Consider the following 20,932-nt stretch of genomic DNA (forward strand, 5'->3'; position numbering starts at 1 on the left):
GACAGTACTGGTTTCAGCGACTGACTTGGTTGCTCTTATAATATTGTTGTTACATGTATCTGTGAAGTATTAGACGTGGCACAGAACTCATATAATGAATAATGATTGACCACACAGTGAAACAGTTGTTGTTGGTTTTCCCCGTGATTTGATTTTAAATGATCTCGGTTTTATGTCTTATTGGAATGTTCGATGCATTGTTGTTTCATGGGATAAAGGACGATTGAACGAAAATCGCCATGGCAATGTCAACCAGAAAGTAAATTTGGATGGTTGGATACTGGTTAAATCGCTTGGATATAATTTAAGTGTTATCGAGTATCAAATCTTTTGATTGACCCAGGCATTTTTACCTTAAAGAAAGGCATTTCTTAACTCATTCATTTGCTTCATGTATAGGTATGTACTTTGTTTGTTTTCACTTAGCTAAAGGGGGGGGGGGGGAGCTTCAACAGTAACTAAAATTACTATGCGTAGCCATTATAGTGAAGGCAATTTAAAGCAAGATATGAAAATGAGTGTAAAACAGATTCAAAAGGGTAAACAGGATTAACGTGATCGACAAGAAAGGAATATCAGGAGTGGAAGAGAACCAAAAACAAAACACTTGTGGCATTGGAGTAAATACAACTGATGTTGTATACATGTACACATACAACACCTATCATAGATACTCACAGATAACAAGGAGTAATGTACATTGACAACTCCATATGTGTATAGCCAAGAAGACAATAATTATTTATTTATATGTTGTACGCATTATGTAATCGCTGGATTCATATCATTGTTTTGATCAGAAACAAATTATCGATTCATTTGCGTAGCAATATTAGCGCCTAATTTAATAGCAGTAATATCTCTTTGGTTGAACAATACTTAAAACAACACACTCGTGGTTAACTTAGATTAAGTCGTACCATTTATATTATAGCCTCGTTATGTGTTAATTTATATAATTACCCATAAACATTAGCGTTGAGTTCATAACATTATTTTGATGAAAATCACAATGGAATATTCATCACCGCCTAAGTAAACAGCAGGTACATATGTTTGGTTGAAAAATACTAATAGCAAAACGCTAGGGGTTAATTCAGACTATGGCGCAAAACACACATTAGAGCCTCTTTATGTAAGGTTAAAGCAGTGGAATGAAAACGTATATCAACCCGAGGCATTTGATTCATCTTGCGATATACTAGTATAACAAGCAATGGAATAACGAATTTACAAGTTAATTAGTCGTTTCTGAAGTGACAGCTCAACAAAAGATACAATCTAAATTACTTTGGGTTCCCTGTCCACGTTTTCAAAAGATATCTTAGTATTATTTAGATGTTTTAGTAAATCGAAGTGATTGATATATCTAATTGATGATACATATACCATCTATAGGGGTTTGATTAATTTTAAATGCCTGTAAAGCATTAAACAAGACAGTTGATTGTAGTTTATCTTAGGAAACATCACGCCAAAGTGTATGCAATTGCATGAAAAATTACATTGCATTAAGTTTAAAACAGTAACCTATCATTTTTTGTTAACTTACTCATCTCTATATATCATGGGAATACATTTAATACATAGAGAATATTAAATGCGTGGTCATCCATAAGGGAATCTGCATAGTCTAATTTTAGTTTTATACACATGTTTACTATTGTGTATATCAAAGACATGTATTTAATTGGAAAACATGCCATTTATTTCATTTACATTAAATTTCACAATTATTTATCCAGATGTAGTACTGTTTCAATCATGTTTGAATCGTGTGTCCAAAACTCTTACTCATGGTCATCTTAATTATTGTCCCTGTATAAATAATAATGGAATTCCTGTTTTTTGCAATTCAAATTTTAACGGCGTGAACATGATTTACTTTAATATTTCCTTTTTAATAAGACTTGCAATATAAATCGAAAAAATGTCAGCATGTGCGCCGTATTTAAATGTTCATGTATAAACTTTACGAATTTGGAAATTTAGCTAACTTAGTAACACACCTCAAGTGTTATGTCATCTTAGACATGCCGCATATAAATAGGCAAGAGTGTATCGAGATCTAACATAAACAATCACATGATCTGTAAATTAACCGTTAATGATATAAACAGCTATATTCATTTCCACACATTAATGTTAAAACATATAATACCAACGAGAAGATACAGGGACAAGCTGTGTGACATATAACTAACGAAACCATTTGTTTAGGGTTCTAAAAATGCAGACATCATTGTAGTTTTGTGGAATAAATAGTGAAATAAAGATATAAACAAGCGTTACAAGTTTTTGTTACGAATGCTAATGTGTCGATTTGTTCAAGTTAAAATGGATTACAATTGAAATTTAAGTGGTCCACAAAAATGGCACCGTTACATTGTGCAACGTATGTGTTTATATATTTTTAAGAAATCAGGTAGATATAAATAAAGAATGTCTTAAATGTGTATGTAAAAGATGAAATCGTACAGCTTTTGAACAAGGAAACTCCCAACGCTGGTATGTATCAGAAGGCTTTTTTTAATTAATTGCATTCCATATACAAATGTAAGATCTAAATATTTTTCACGATTTGATCGCAATCATCCAAACATGTTTTTAACCATAAAACGGATGCAAAAATGACATATTGGTTTATCTACGACTCTATCTATTTTCGTTTAAAAGCATTTCATTACTAACATGATTAATCAAAGGTTACAGAACCAACAGTTAAATAATTACATAATGATTCGTACGGAAAAGTATTTCTGAAAAAAAGAGTTTTAATATTCGCTACTATATGTGTTAATGTAAAGAATTTCAACTAGTCAAATAACTTATATAAACCGCCAAGCTAGTTTTTAATAATGAAAAATTTGGCCGACTTATAGCCTACTTTATTGCTGGTATGTGTGATATTTTGTCCGGAAATAAATTTGTGTTCTGAAATGTTCTTATTATTTGGTCTAGTCTAAAAACAGTATTTCTTTCAGTGTTTAAGCCACATAGTTAATACTCAAAGTTGGGTAAGTATTATTATTACTATTATCACTAGTATTACTATTATTATTATTATTATTATTATTATTATTATTATTATTATTATTATTATTATTATTATTATTCATTATTATTATTATTAATTGAAACGTATAATTCTTTAATTGTATGATTTATAAATATAGTATCAAAACGAAAGTTCGTAAACATGTTGCCTACGACTGAAATAACTGTCGATAAAATGCCCCTTATAAAATTCTTGGTTCTTTTTTCTAACATTTATAAAGTCAATGTGGCATTATTTCGTTAATGGCGAATATATGTACTCTACTTATTGGTTGTAAAAACAACAAACACATGTTTGATTGGTCACATTTTAACCAGACATGTTTTTATTTCAAGATTTATCATCATTGTTAAGAAACACTTAATGACCTACATTTGCGGTTTCCATACATTAGGCTTTCTTGCACTGAGAAAAATGTTCATCTTTCATGTATTACTGTGGCCAACGATATTGATGTTAAGGTATCGATAACGATTGCAGACTGGCACACAAGTACTTAACGCTTCAGTATTTTACTGCAACCAGCTGTATTTCTGATACTGATTTCGTCTAAGTAAATCAAAATGTTATTGATACTCGCACACAGATTAAATTTAATCATCAAGCCATTTAAATAAGCAAACTGGTCCAAACCGAGAACAACTTTTCCATGTATTACACACGTGGCTGCTGATACAAAGTACCAGTACAATGTTGGCCTTTTATGTACTCGGTCAATAAACACAACGTCGACGTTTTCAATTTAAAAGCTTCTGCTGATAGTTTTATGAGATTTAGTCCCATATCAATTACGGCTTATTGATATGGTTTACGGCAAAAGGATTCCAAACTTTTCTCCACAAAATAAACATGCAAATCCTAAATACGCGGCTGATATTAATTCACGTCACCAGTCATTATTTGGTTTTATTGGCATGAACAACCCATCACGAAATAGCTCGACATAAAGCGAAACAAATACTATTTATATTATGTTTTTTGCTGATCGTTTAAATAGTACACAGATACTGTCGACTTATCAGGAGATTACATACATATATTGTACGAAATAACCATGATTACATATATGCGATTTACAAGATATGTTAACATAAGCTTCCTCGACGGTAACAAGGGCTCACAATCCTTGCACTCTACAGACATATGCACACTTTAAATAGGTAATTAACCCTTGTTCGTGTTTAATCATTGTTTAAATAAATATAGTTTACGAAACCGCGTAAATATGTTAAGCATCCAGCAAACAACGCCCTATCATTTGCGGTCCACACAGATGTTGAGAGCTATTGATAATAATATAACTTTACCATGGGAAAATATTATAAAAAGGTATATTCATGTTACGTACTGCATACGAAAGGTTTATTTGTCCTGTGGTGTATGATAACAATCCCAGAGTAATTACCTACTGACTGAAACAGAGGGAAGTTTAGATAACGACAGGTCCCAATGTTCATGTATGTACCTAGGTCAAGAGAAGAACATAATTAATGGACAATGACCATACTTTATTTTTAGAATCATACCGCTAAATTGAGTGGTATGAACAGGTCACTGTTTGATTAAATTAATATTTCATTTGGCATTTATCTGCTAAACCAGGTATTTGGTATAGGCGTAAGTCATTCCCCAGGGTTTATTACGCCATTGATTAGTTCCATATTACATTGTTGGTGGATTAGAAACGACGTCATTGATCGGCTGATCTTTTTCACATCCTTATTTTGTATATAAACAATTTTCATACCCACCTTAATAGGATTAAATATTCATTTGTCGTTTTTAAGAATGTATAAAAGATAAATGTTAATCGCATTTTTATTTTTGTGTGTTTTCTGCTTAATGAAAGTGGTGATCGCACTTTTAAAAAATTCAGAAGATCAGATTGATTAAATATAGCATGGACGACATAAAAACATTATTTTAAATAATCTATTTATTCAATTTATTCAAAAATAATGAAAGCTAGATTTTAATAATGAAAAATTTGGCCGACTTATAGCCTACTTTATTGCTGGTATGTGTGATGTTTTGTCCGGAAATGAATTTGTGTTCTGTAATGTTCTTATTATTTGGTCTAGTCTAAAAAAAGTATTTCTTTCAGTGTTTAAGCCATATAGTTAATACTCAAAATTGGGTAAGTAGTCCTGGACAAGTTTTAAAGTATTTGTCAGCATATCATTGTATAACTAGTTGTTGACATTTCATATGCCGACACCTATGTGTCGAAATTTTATTACTTTTGTGGCTTGTCCTATGTATAATTATTATTATTATTATTATTATTATTATTATTATTATTATTATTATTATTATTATTATTATTGATATTATTATTATTATTATTATTATTATTATTATTATTATTATTATTATTATTATTATTATTATTATTATTATTATTATTAATTTTGCTGAAATATTTATCTGGTGTATCTTCAGTATAAGAGAGGGGATTATGGTATGAACCTGTCAAATTGAATGCAACTAGATGACAAAAGCGACTAAATTACATGATTGTATCAGTAATAAATGACATTCAAGAACCTATCCTATTTATACATATTGTTATTAATGATGGATGGCTTAAACGTGTGTAAATGGCTTGATATTGATGCAAGTTAACTTACTGCAAAGTTTATTGCAATGTGTTTTATAATAAATGCAGTATAACCTTTCGGATTGATTGCAAGCGATATATTTGGTAAACTTGTGTCACAATTTATATTAGCTTTCACTAAATCGTGCAGAATTGTTCACAAAACGATATTATCATCAATTAATTGAAACGTATGTTTCTTTAATTGTATGATTTATAAATATAGTATCAAAACGAAAGTTCGTAAACATGTTGCCTACGACTGAAATAACTGTCTAGATAATGCCCCTTGTACAATTCTTGGTTCTTTTTTCTAACATATATAAAGTCAATGTGGCATTATTTCGTTAATGGCGAATATATCTACTCTACTTATTGGTTGTAAAAACAACAAACAAATGTTTGATTGTTCACATTATAACCAGACATGTTTTTATTTCAAGATTTATCATCAGTGTTAAGAAACACGTAATGACCTACATTTGCGGTTTCCATACATTAGGCTTTCTTGCACTGAGAGAAATGTTCATCTTCCATGTATTACTGTGGCCAACGATATTGATGTTAAGGTATCGATAACGATTTCAGACTAACGCACAATTACTTAACGCTTCAGTATTTTACTGCAACCAGCTTTATTTCTGATACTGATTTCGTCTAAATAAACCAAAATGTTATTGATACTCGCACACAGATTAAATTTAATCATCAAGTCATTTAAATGGGCAAACTGGTCCAAACCGAGAACAACTTTTCCATGTATTACACACGTGGCTGCTGATACAAAGTACAAGTACAAAGTTTGCCTTTTATGTACTCGGTCAATAAACACAACGTCGACGTTTTCAATTTAAAAGCTGCTGCTGATAGTTTTATGAGATTTAGTCCCATATCAATTACGGATTATTGATATGGTTTACGGCAAAGGGATTCCAAACTTCTCTCCACAAAAGAAACATGCAAATCCTAAATACGCGGCTGATATTAATTCACGTCACCAGTCATCATTTGGTTTTATTGGCATGAACAACCCATCAAAAATAGCTAGACATGAAGCGAAACAAATACTATTTATGCTATGTTTTTTTTGCTGATCGTTTAAGTAGTACACAGATAAACATAGTTCCAGAACTGTCAACTTATCAGGAAATTACATGCATATATTGTACGAGATAACAATGGTTACATATATGCGATTTACAAGATATGTTAACATAAGCTTCCTCGACGGTAACGAGGGCTCACAATCCTTCCACTCTACAGACATACGCACACTTTAAATAGGTAATTAACCCTTGTTCGTGTTTAATCATTGTTTAAATAAATATAGTTTACGAAACCGCGTAGATATGTTAAGCATCCAACAAACAACGCCCTATCATTTGCAGTCCACACAGATGAGATGAGCGCTAAATACTGTTGAGAGCTATTGACAATAATATAACTTTACCATGGGGAAATATTATAAAAAGGTATATTCATGTTACGTATTGCATACGAAAGGTTTATTTGTCCTGTGGTGTATGATAACAATCCCAGAGTAATTACCTACTGACTGAAACAGAGGAAAGTTTAAATCACGACAGGTCCCAATGTTCGTGTATGTACCTAGGTCAAGAGAAGAACATAATTATTCCACAATGACCATACTTTATTTTTAGAATCATACCGCTAAATTGAGTGGTATGAATAGGTCACTGTTTGATTAAAATTATCTTTCATTTGGTATTTATCTGCTAAATCATGTTCAATTTTGTCAGGTATTTTGTATAGGCGTAAGTCATTCCCCAGGGTTTATTACGCCATGGATTAGTTCAATATTACATTGTTGGTGGATTAGAAACGACATTATTGATCGGCTGATCTTTTTCAAATCCTTATTTTGTATATAAACAACTTTCATACCCACCTTATTAGGATTAGATATTCATTTGTCGTTTTTAAGAATGTATAAAAGATAAATATTAATCGCATGTTTATTTTTGTGTGTTTTCTGCTTAATGAAAGTGGTGATCGCACTTTTAAAAAAATCAGAGATCAGATTGCTTAAATATAGCATGGACGACATAAAAACATTATTTTAAAGTAAGAAAAATGTTATTTAATCGATAATATATGCATTGTTAACATGGGTTATACAGTCAAGACAACGTTTCGTATTAAGTTAAAACATATGCTTACCAACAGTCAGATAAGGGTCCATTACTTCCCCATTAAGACCAAATCGTAGCAGTGTCTGTTTAAAGGCGTCACAGGTTAATATCCTATATGTTTTGTGGTTCAGTAGAAAACAACATTTACCGAAATATCTCTTTCTTGGATAATTGTACACCATTATTCTGGTTTTTACACTCGTTTGATCATAATATGATCAAATATTCATAAATGTTACGAAAGTATCGACTAATTAAACAGCATGAACATACTTTGGTTATTAATTACGTATAAGAGCAGCGGGTGCTGACTGAGACTGAAGAACACAATGAACAGGTTATCCTCATAATACACAATAAAATACATGTTTGCAAATATATAATGTTTTGTTTTTTTTATCACTAAATCGCGGGACTTTGCTCCAATTCTTTAGTGTACGAGGCTATAAACATCTTTATATATACGCCCTAATATATTGTTTTAATATTTATCATCATTCAGTTATGCGATCTAAAACAACACTAAACTCAAAAATACCTTCACGTATATCACGTGATGATATCAAAAAGCATATGACCTTGTTCAAAAACTGACATGTTTCTTTGTCTCGAGTACACCTCGCCTCAGAACAACATGTTTTGTCGCAACAAAGGGTATGTATTTTAATATTTCCCTGTTGAAAATACAAAACTCAATGTAAAATAATTTCAGTCTTTTTCAAAGTTATATAAGAGCGTTTTCAAGACAGTTGTTTTTTAAAATGGTACTTTATTACCCGTTTTTCAAACTAACTTTAGGATTAGGAAGTTCGAAATGTACCTGCTTTATGTTGGGTAGTATTGACGAAGAAATACGTTTGACCAAGATGTTAAAGAGTCTAAAATTGACAGAAAAGGGCATGAAGATTAAAGATAGAGAGAATTATTAATCAACTATTACGTATTTGACGAGATTCAGAGACAATTGCTGTACCAATACCAGAAAATTGAAGACAATATATGCCAGAACTCGCTCAATATCGAACAAACTCGGCCAATATCAACAAAACTCGCCTAATATAAGTTTCCTCCGATTTGTTCGGCTACAAAATTTGTCTTATATAGGATTTGAGAAATATATTTGTTTCAGAAATAGCACATAGGCTTGCAACGAAACATATTGCACAAATTATCTACTATCTTCCATCAACTTTTCTCTCGAAGTCTGTTCTGGTTTGAATAAATCAGACCAACCTGCGGGAGCATTTAATACAAACGAAATAAAGTGCTCTTGTCTTGGTGATTTCAATAAGGCGTATAACACCAGAAATGATTTGTATTGTAGATGTAATCTGATTGGCATGCCAATATTTGATCGGAGTCCAGTTCAAGAACGGTTAACTCGTACTTAGCTCATTACTCAATTTGAACATCTCATTATTTTCTTGTTATGTTGGACGTCTATCAAGTAAGTGTATATAAGGCGGTTATACAAAAATACAACGAAAACTATGTACAATAATTTCCTTGACGGATCCTTAAAAATCAAACACGACATTCCTCTGCCAATATCACAGAAGCTCAATACATTAATTGACCGCTTCGCACGCGAAATGATAAAGTTGTTGAGATGTTCAAGACCCTGTCAACAATGGACATGATCCCTTGGCATAAAGCGATTTAAGAGTGTCGTCTTAAAGACATGAATCTAAAAAGGGCTATCCGATCAAATCTAGAATAAAATAATCAATATAGAAACAAAAGCACCTGAATTCCACCCGTCCATGTTTAAATACGATTTTTTAAAAGCTCTAGAAGTTCTAACATCTAATTCTAGATTCAGATTGTCCTGCAACCACCAGTATCGGAATGTCGCTATCCGCGAGGCAGCAATAGTCTAGCTACTGGGATCTAGTATTCGAGCTTGATGTTGAGAAGGCATATTGAACAATAAGGTTTTCTCAAGGTTTAGTTTTGAGGCACTGAATTCCGAACAACTCAAATGATATCAATCATGAGTAATTAAGTTTTGAAAAAGATATCAATACTACAAATCTGTTAAATGCAATGCATACCAAGAGTGTAAACTGCACACAATTGGGTGTATGTATGTTTTCTATTGTCATTTAAACATAAATGGAAGTGTAATCAAAACGAGGTAAATTCATCTATAAATATGAATATAAGGTAAACATATGTGGATTTTTTTTCATGGAAAACATATTGAGCAGGTTTAATTGTATTTGAGAGAAACAATCAGAAACTGTAAAAAATGATTAATGGCTATATTACTTTTAATAATACAATTTCATAATTAAGTTCGTTTGTATGAAAAGTTATTGCCTTTTAGTGCTTTAAACTTTTTTGTCATACATAGACATTGTTTATACAGCTTCAATAGGTTGAACATAATATATTTAATGATAACCTTTGAACGAAATATAAATCATTATAATATCGTAATGAGAAACCACTACAATCTTACTCATACATCTAAGTTGATAACATCCCTTAAATGATATAAATGATACAAAAACATGAGTCTAGCAACATAGCATTAATATCTTAATAGTCACTACATAAAGTAGCATGTTCAATATACTAAGTACCTTCTATGTTCACATTGCTAATATAAGCTTCTTGTTTTGTACCTTATATGTAGCATAGCATAGGTTTAATAAATAGTATAATCAACGCACAATATCGAAACTTCCCTTTAATAATCATTGCTACCTTTTTTACTTTTAATTGTACTACAATTAGCAATAAAAACAACGCCTATAAGACAAAAGGATTTAATATCGGGTTTACAGAACCAAGTGCCTTAGTAAGCAAAATATGACGCCTGCAAATCAACATACGAGGCACAATAACATTTTGAATGTCTGTTATTGTTTGAAAACCTCAAAAAAGGCGATACTTGATTTGCGGTTACCTTTGGATGATTCACTTTTTTAACTTTTCAATAACGCATTAGTTCTGGCACTTTAATATAGCTTGAACTTACAACTACTGGTTCCATGAATCTTGGTATGCAATGTGCGGGCGGATATATAGATCAATTATTAAGATTAGTCAATTAAAAACATATAAACACAATGATTAACTTATACTAGTTACAAACAAATTAAACAAAATGTGTTTACTATCAATAAAGTATAAGAATCCCTGTAACATACATTTCTAGCTATTCGAATCTGAAGATCTTGGTCGGCGTCGTTAGTTGTAAATCCAGCAGTTTACCAAAAGCTTGTCTGGAAATGTATCAAGCATAAATCCATGTCAAAGTTGGTCGAGTCACGGTATGATGATATTTAAATAAGTGATATATTTCAAGTCATAATTTGCAGTAAGTTGGCATTAAAGCATATATTTGATTTGTTACAGATGTCTCTAAGATTAAGGTGCTTATTCATAAACATATAAACATCAGTTTCATTTTTATTCGGACTGAGTTCCAGAGCTACAAGGTATAAGTATAATATTTTCTGGAAACGTTTAAGATTGATAATGTTCCCTATGTGAACAAAAGGTAAAGCAACTTTTATTCAAACTAGACAACATAACGGTTGCCATTAGAACGTAAAAACTTTCAGTCAGAAATAAGCATATCATAATGGCAATCTATGTTCAAAACATAATTATAAAAACATTCTTAGTCAAGTGGTCAATGACAACGTCCATTACCTAGTTTTTGTTTAACTGAACAGTGTTGTATTTCATCCACCAGCTACAAAAAGCAGGGCTTATCTACGCCGATTTGTTACCGTTCAGAAATTGGACATAATGTATTTATGAATTAAGTAACACCCTGAATCATTGTATTTCTTACTACTGAACTTCGCAGTCCTATATCCTGATAAAATATCAGCATAAACATGTAAGCATCTCATTACATCTTCATCTTAACATTTTAACACATTTCATCCAAAATCAGTATGAAACCTTCCTTCCTTGCTGGCGGAATTGAAAAGTTTGAAGCAGATCATTAGAAAGGTGTCTGAGTTCAATGTTTGTTTCTGTTCATATATTGAAGACTGGATGATAGAGCAATAAAAACATGGCAATGTTCAATAGTTTAATATTTATGTTTTCAAGCAGTTGAATGATAAGTCAATCTGGACATTTATGATGCTCTCTACAAGGCTTTACATGCAATACATGGTGACTATTAGGTTCTTCTGATCTTAACATGGATTTATAACATAAGAACAGTATGCTATACAAACTATTAGATTATCGAGATTTGTAATCTTATTCGTTTTTTAATGTTATGTTTTCGATATTATACTTGAAAAATTTGCATTCGACGTCATTTTTTTATGTTTTTTACTGTTACATTTATAATCTAACAAAGCTGTATGTTTTCGATACTCATTGTCTTACAATCAATATAAAAATAATTTACTGATTTTTATTTTTGATGATTAAAAAATCTAAGAATAAGAAATGCACTGTCAATGATGAAAAACTATTGAAACCAACGATTTATTTTGAAACACTATTAATACGTGTAAAATTGTTGAACTCAAATATAAATTTTTAATTATAAAAAACACATTGACAAAGTATAACATGATTTAATACGGTAAACATAAAACTGTATAATTGAAATTATGTACTGCTTCTCTGGTAAATGGCCTTGGATATGATATATGCAGACGCAAGTTTGTCCTATATCATAAAAAGCAGATTTGTTTTATACCTCGTAAATCAATGATAATGTCGGCGTCTCACAACTCGCAAGCAATCTCGTTTGTATCGTTATGTCTGATCGGATAATCCTCGTTTACAATTAAGAAATTATACACTTTAGAAATGAAGCAACAAAAAGTCAATATGGCGTGGCACATTGTATTCAAAATAATTCCGCTCTCGTCTTTAGTGTTTAATGTTATACAAGCTTTCAAAAAATAATAACCTATACATTTATATAGTACATGAATTGAACATTATTTATACGTCATGGGCTGCGTTATAAAATTCCTTTATGATTTTTTCCTTTTTCAGGTTTCCAGTTGAGAAAGCAAATCTAAAAGCGAATAAGCATGATTTCAGTCTTTTCAGAAAAAAACTTTACAGCAGTTACAATGTAAACTTTTGTAATAATAATCGTATCACCCATTGTTTGAATTATCTTAATTTTTAGAAATTACGAGCTTTTTACTTTCTGTTTTTCCAAGAACATTCACTTTACAAGACATACTCATTAAAGATACAGAGCGTTTCAAATTCGATATGATCAACCTTTCACAATCATACAGCAATAAAAATATTTTTATCTCAAAACTATTTCTGGTGCAAACATTTTCAAAAGCAAAACAAATTTAATGCAAAAAAAGAACTGTCAAAAATGCTTCATCAACTCTTGTCTTAAAGCGTTTAATATAAAGTGGTGGCACCTTGCAAATAATTAATATAAAACTAGAGTTATAACTGAACAAAATAGGAAACCGCATCACAGAAAATATATTCATGCACTCGTCAAAAACGTAAACAAACAAGCAATCTTTTAATTGACCAGGGCCTCGGGAAGAAATCCTGTCTGTGTCAAGAAATTCATCACCACGATAAAGCGAATCATGAAGAATGCCGACTCTAAACACAACGCCAGAGAATACCTCGTCCAGAAATGAGTTACAACAATTACCCTGCGAACAAGATTATGCAGTTATCGGAACACAAGAGCATTGCATCTATTAACAAGTATAGCCGCACAAATAGAATCAACAAAATGATATATCCAATGTCCTGTTTATAGGGCAAATATCCCATCTACTTATATCCAAATTGCTCAGTCTAGATAGTTCGCCAGCAACGCTCAAGATCACCCGGTCACTGATTCCACATTGAGTTACACTGTAACTGGTGCATTGTACAACATTTGTAAGACAATAGCTATGAGCTCAACCATCAAAATGACAAAAAAGCCATTGGTAATCCTTGCGTATTTTCCTATAGTTTGTGTCCAAAATCAAGTTACTTGTGTTGGTCATTGTTTCATATTATTCCGGGTTACATACTGTTGTTTATCATGCCCATTTTATCAATCATTCTTAGAATGTTCTTGGCAAACAAATTGGAATATAAATGAGAGGCAGTGGCGGATTGGTGGTTTCACCACAATAGAGGGTGGGTAGCTTAGAGTTGTGTGGTTCGAGTTTTTATAAGCGATATGGGTAGGTGTAAACACGTGGCTTCTTTGAGTAAGAATTATGTAACACACTTCTTAAGGTATTTTTGAATTCAATTTACAAATTGTATATGATATGAAACTTCGAATAAAAAATACAATATTTCAATTATGGATTATAAAGGAAACCACTTATGAATTTTCTTCATTGTTGTGTTTTGGTGAACCATAATGTTAAGATATATTCAGTCAAATTCAACAGCATTATTGACGTATACCCGATGGGAATCGTTCATATAAGGTTCGAAATCCTTCCGTACAACCTCCCTGCTCCATGTTAAGACAAGGAAATAATTAAGGAAAAATATGATTATGTGTTTATGTTTGTTTTAACAATGTGGAATCTTCTCTTTGTGTCTCTTAACAGCTACAATCATTTCAAATGATACGTTTCATCTGTATGTCCTTCCTCTTTTCATAAATCAAGACTGAGAGTAGCATAATTTTTCACATCTATCGGGGTATGTTTTCTTAATCTAAGCATATGTTGCAGATGCTGGTGATGCTGATGCTGATAGTATTGAAAACAATGTTATGTACATAATTAAAATTATCATCGATAGCTCAATATTAAAGAACAAATAGAAGCTAAATTATCAAAATGAGAACACACTAAATTTTTGAAAGAGTTCTTATGATATGACCCAATTACAGAAAAAAACAGTGGTAATGACGCTGCTATAATGTTCAACAATTTTTATTATTTTAAAACAGAATTGCATTTAAATGACAGACATGCATATAAACAATACCAAGCATACACACATAAGATCACACATTGATCAGCTCATTTTATAAATAAGTGATCAGACTCTTGATATTTACAACAGAACGTTACTGCGGATCAGAGGAAATGGTTGTTTAGACGATTGGCAAATGTTAAACCTCTGTTGAAATGTATGAACTACATTGACAACATCAAACAATAGCTATACAGTCGGTAATTACTTCCTTTTTTGAATATATAATAAAAGCGTAGCAAAGTAATGTGAATCAGTGCAACAAATATGATTGTCTAAATATGTTCATTATGCAAGAAAACAAATTTTCAAAGTTTGTTTTTGTGAAGAAAGGCCTCCTACCGACAACACAAAATAAATGTATATATATATATAAACTCAAAGTATTGCAGATGTGCTTTCTATCAGTTAATCATCAAATGTTCGTTATCTAATTTCATAATATCATATAAATTACATTAAAACAACTTAATTTTTATTTCGTCTTCATTTAAACAACATTCCATAACATTGTTAAAATCTTTGAATTAATAATATGTATTTATGATTGATTAAAACACACGATAGTGCCATAAACTGACATAATATTGTCTCTCTTGTCTATGTTATGACATTTAAACAAGGCAACCTTAATGCATTAAAAAAGGTCATAAACATCATCACTTGCATTATGTTTCAATATACTGTACCTAATCATTGATAAATTTATTTTCAAAGTCCTAAGCGTTTCATTAATGAAACAAATGTGAAACGCTGCTGCAATAAGAGCATGCATTCTCAGGTCTTCTCTAGACACTTATCAACAAACCTGCTGCTATAAATTACTGATAAGCCCAGCCGCTCATCACTTGCAAGCTTTCATATGAGCACTGAAAGATTGCACAATTTATCCGCTTTTAAGTAGGCTACCTAGACTAATTGCAAGGAGTTTATCTAGTATTATCAGCGTGTAAAATTAACTCATCAGCATATAAAGATTAAAGATACAGAGCGTTTGAAAGACGATATGATCAAATTATCACAATCTTCAGACCTCAATTTATATTTCAAACACATTTTCAAAGTTCATTTAATCCAAAGCAAAACACACACCGAGACAACAGGAAAAGACAAATGGTATATATATATATATATATATATATATATATATATATATATATATATATATATATGTATATATATATATATATATATATATATATTGGTTTCAACCAATCACTAACAGAGGCCTTCTGTAAAATTTGATATTTCATCACTGGTTTCAAACGTTTGTTAAAGAGGCCTTCTAAAAAACATGCAAATGTAAAACACAGATATGCGAGATTTAATCCTTATTTATCTATAGCTTGAATAAGGTTAAAAAAAAACGCATAAAATGTGTCCACAAATTATCTAAATAAGATCTCAATTCTTTACATAAATTAAATGTTCAAATGCTAAGATGGTATTATGTAACAAAAACGGATATATACAACCATATGTAAACATAGTTTAATGTGATCCATATGCAGTGAAAAACAATATTTAAACCAATTGGATGTTTATAAAAAGGAAATGTATTAATAAACTACAATATTATTTCTGAAAAAAACAACAACAGTAAACCTTTTTTTCAAATTCGAGTATATGAAAATAGTACTACGGAACAAACAGCAGTTTAACGTTTAACACGTAATACACACTTTAAACATAATGAAAACATTAGAGTACCTACTTTACATACTTTACTACTATGTTTTGTTTTTGTTTTGTTTTTTTGCTTAATATTAAAAAGCAAGAACAGTTTCGTTTAATAAGCCCGTATGATTTAGTCTTATGAAATAATGAAATGTCTCCATATTGCGTCTCTGTGTATTTGTTTTGTCCTGCGTTGACAGTTCGTTAAACGTGGTAATGACATTGTATTTGGACACTGGCATTGTCTCTGTTTATTTTACTGTATTACCAGTGTATAACCTTAGCTAGTTCTACATGTTGTTTATTATAAAATGATAACCGCTTTTATGGTACTCGTTCAGTTAACAAACACACACAGAATGTGTTTTATTAGCATTGGGTAATATACAGAAGATAACAACATTCGAACATGTGTATGTATTTGTGTATACTAGCATATACTATTTAGTGCGTTGTTTTGCGTTGATGCCACTAACATCATTATATCTACGCTGTTTGTATTCTTAATTAATAATAACCTTAGTAACAAAATATGTTAATTTGTTTATTGGAACGTCTATAAGTAAGATTTACATTTTAAATATAATAAATTGGAATTACATGAACAAAACAGCACAATGCACAATTTATTACAGGCAATATGATAATAATATGGGATTCCTAGGTTGTTGATGGAATTTGTAGCAGGATTTATAAGCAGTATTTTTTTTTTAATAAACTAGCTACAAAGCCAAAAAGCATATGACAATTCAAATTAAGAAAAGAAATAAAACATAACTTTTTTTAACATTTTCAATCTTTTAGTAAAACAATACTTATATAACGTGTTTTGGCTGTTTTGTTTGGAATTTGGAAACACCCTACAACAGATCCTCATCCTCATCTGAAACTGTTCCAGTAAGATTAAATATTTTCCTATGAACCTCACAGGACATCGCCTATAGCGGTACACGTTTTGACTCTTTGATCCTTAATTACCAGAAAATCAATAACCTCGATGTGAATATTTGTTTGAATAAAGAACACACAATGATGGCACATGCCTTACATGAAACGTAATTATTATTGGTCAAGCAATGTCACATGCCTTACATGAAACGTAATTATTATTGGTCAAGCAATGGCACATGCCTTACATGAAACGTAATTATTATTGGTCAAGCAATGGCACATGCCTTACATGAAACGTAATTATTATTGGTCAAGCAATGTCACATGCCTTACATGAAACGTAATTATTATTGGTCAAGCAATGGCACATGCCTTACATGAAACGTAATTATTATTGGTCAAGCAATGGCACATGCCTTACATGAAACGTAATTATTATTGGTCAAGCAATGGCACATGCCTTACATGAAACGTAATTATTATTGGTCAAGCAATGTCACATGCCTTACATGAAACGTAATTATTATTGGTCAAGCAATGGCACATGCCTTACATGAAACGTAATTATTATTTGTATAGCAATGTCACATGCCTTACAAGAAACGTAATTATTATTGGTCAAGCAATGTCACATGTCTTACATGAAACGTAATTATTATTGGTCAAGCAATGTTACATGCCGTGTCTATACAATTGATATAGATTCCGAAAAACGAGAACTATACAGAGTTATGATAAACATATACACACTTCAAGATGATTTCAAAAAAAGGTCTTAGTATGGAGTGAATGCATGTGTGTATCATTTTCATTAAAACTATACGTTGCTAATGTATGGGTTCTACAATCCATATCATGTTGTTGTTTTGTTTTGTTTTTTATCTAAACAAAATTATGTATATAATGCATGTTTCAACCTTTTTTGTTCGTTATTATACATATTACCAAAACGTATTTCTTATATGATTTGTAAGTTCGAACTTCCTATGGAGTTAACGTTTTCAAGACCTTGATAATAAGATGGGTTGTGGTCCGTTAATAAGACAGCCAAAAGCATTTGACCTGGTGAAAATGGAAATATCTATACATATAAATAGAGGATCTAAAATGAGTGTTTATTTTGTATCGAATTCATTAAAATATTTCATTTTAATACGAGGCTCTGTCATTCGTTTCATCGTGGAGATAACTTTGGTACTGAGCTTATCTTCGATAACCTCAAATACAGAAATGAAACCAGAGGCACAAGCTCAGCAACATTTAATCAACATCCTTTTAAAAGCCACAGAAATAACACTAAATCAACAACCTCACTGACCTTTTTGTAGGTCGAATGTCATTGAATGCAGTTTAACAATAACCACACATTTTTTACTACAATAAGTCATTATATTCAAAACATACAAGAATTGAATACGCAACCAATTGTCTTGCCCAAATCACCACGCACACCCACAACAAAACATTTAACAACTATTCTCCAAAACTTCCATGAGATATTATCTGGAAGCCAGGTTGAATATGTCAGACAAATCAGTGACAACGCTTTATATATAGCAACAATGGATTCTACACATTTTCTCGAGCTGGTTGGCGGACCAAATGAACGTGCCTACGAGCACCAACGCTAGCAAACAACTTCCAGAGAATAGTAAATATTGAAAACATATCTGACTTGATCACCAATCAAGAACTCACCGGACAACTACACATTTGAAGATCCGGAAAAAATATCACTTGATTACCAAACAAGACCTAACCGGACCACTGCACTTTTGACGTTCGGGAGGAATTACCGAATTAAATTGCATTTGTCTAGGTGATTTTGAGAAAGCATATTGCTATTGATACAATACAATCTGATTGGTGTATGTATTGTGAAATATTTATGGACGAAGGTTTGGTGTAACTAAGTTAATTCATGAATTTTCACTCCTTATTATTAGCCTGTGATGCTGAACGTCTCTCAATGAGTGTATCCTAGGTGTTAATATATGTGTGTATAAATAAAAATGCAATAAAAACTACAATGTATTGGCAATCAAACATGATATATAAATCAGACTGGGTCTGTGGGAAGTCTTACAAGGAAGACCATATTGTCTTTTTTATTTTATACTTTCCTAAAGCATCCCAAAACAAGAATCGACCGATTTGTAACCGCATTTATTTTGGCGTTTCAGATTTTCAAAACCCTGTCATAATGTTATTTAACAGATACATGTAAGAACTCTATGTTCCTAAGCAAAAGTCTGATCTCCGGTTAAAACTTTGCTTTTTACTATGTGTTTATTATGAGAATAAAATAAAAGCTCATAACACATTTAATAGCAAGTAGACAGACACTTACAAAGTTATCATGATAGACGATATTAGTTAGTATTGCATAACAAGATAGTGTGCTTCATTAAAGCATACATTTGAATAATTATTGAGAAGTTATCCTTAAAGATACCATCTGATTATCATTAGATAACATTAACATGTGATGTGAAATCCTAAAACAAGATTAAGATAACCAATAAAGTATCGGAAACATTTAAGCCCCACGCCTATTCCAGGATAGTCCTCAGCTTATTTAAGACGCGTTTTTTTTTATGCAACGACCTGAATCGAAATAGCGATTTCCGGATAAACTAATAAACCTTGCCCAAGAAAGTCGACGTGGTTTTAACAATTCATTTAGATGCATTTTTTTATCAACAAACTCAATCAAAAATGCGATTTCCCGTTAAAACTAATAAACCTAGCACAAGAAGTCAACTTGGTTTTCCCTGTACTTATTTTACGTGCCTTTATTTAAATGCACTATGTTGGAAAATATTGATTAAGTATGTTTAGCTGTGTCGTATCTTCGGATTTTAAAATGATATAAATGAGTTAAAGAGGCTAGACACCAGATGGTTCCAAAATCGGCAAATGTATTACTTCAACAAAACAAGCCTACGGTTGAATGAAGCCGACAATACGTCATTGTACGTGATTCAAATAGAATATTGTTGCTGTCTCAGCTAAGTTTACCCGTTTAAAAATAACGCATATTTGATTCACAGTTTATATTGCGTATATGTAGCATGTGAAAATCATGTGATTAGTACGTGATATACCTATACTAGTTTTAATTTAAATTAACTTGGATTTACGTCGAAGAAAAACTCAGAAAATTTCAAAATGGAAAGATTCGCAAAAACTGCGAAAGATATATGTGCCTTAAGCGGTGTGATACATCAGTTAGTAATAATCAATGTATTCTAAACAAGGGTATCAATGTTATGTAAGCTTTTGACAATTTATTATTTGCTATTGTATCATTTTGTGTCTAGTCTCTGTAAGAATTTTGAATCGTAGTTGATGTTGAGAAGACAAATGTAACACAACGGTTCCAGCAATGTTTAGTTTTGAACCACTGATCTCATATTACTTAAATTGAAACAATATATAATTATTAATTATAATTATATTTACGTTTAACCAAATTTTAGTGTTCCCTTCACTTTCAAAATATGCTTATCATATTTTTGGTGATGCAAAACGATGCAAAAAATATTTTGACTATTGTCTGCTTGTCAATTGTAGTTTGACATATCTTTATTTATATGAAAAATTGCATCAGAAATGTGTTATCCTCAGCGCAAAATAAAT

The sequence above is a fragment of the Mya arenaria genome, chromosome 16, assembly GCF_026914265.1.
Source record: "Mya arenaria isolate MELC-2E11 chromosome 16, ASM2691426v1".
Classification (NCBI taxonomy): domain Eukaryota; kingdom Metazoa; phylum Mollusca; class Bivalvia; order Myida; family Myidae; genus Mya; species Mya arenaria.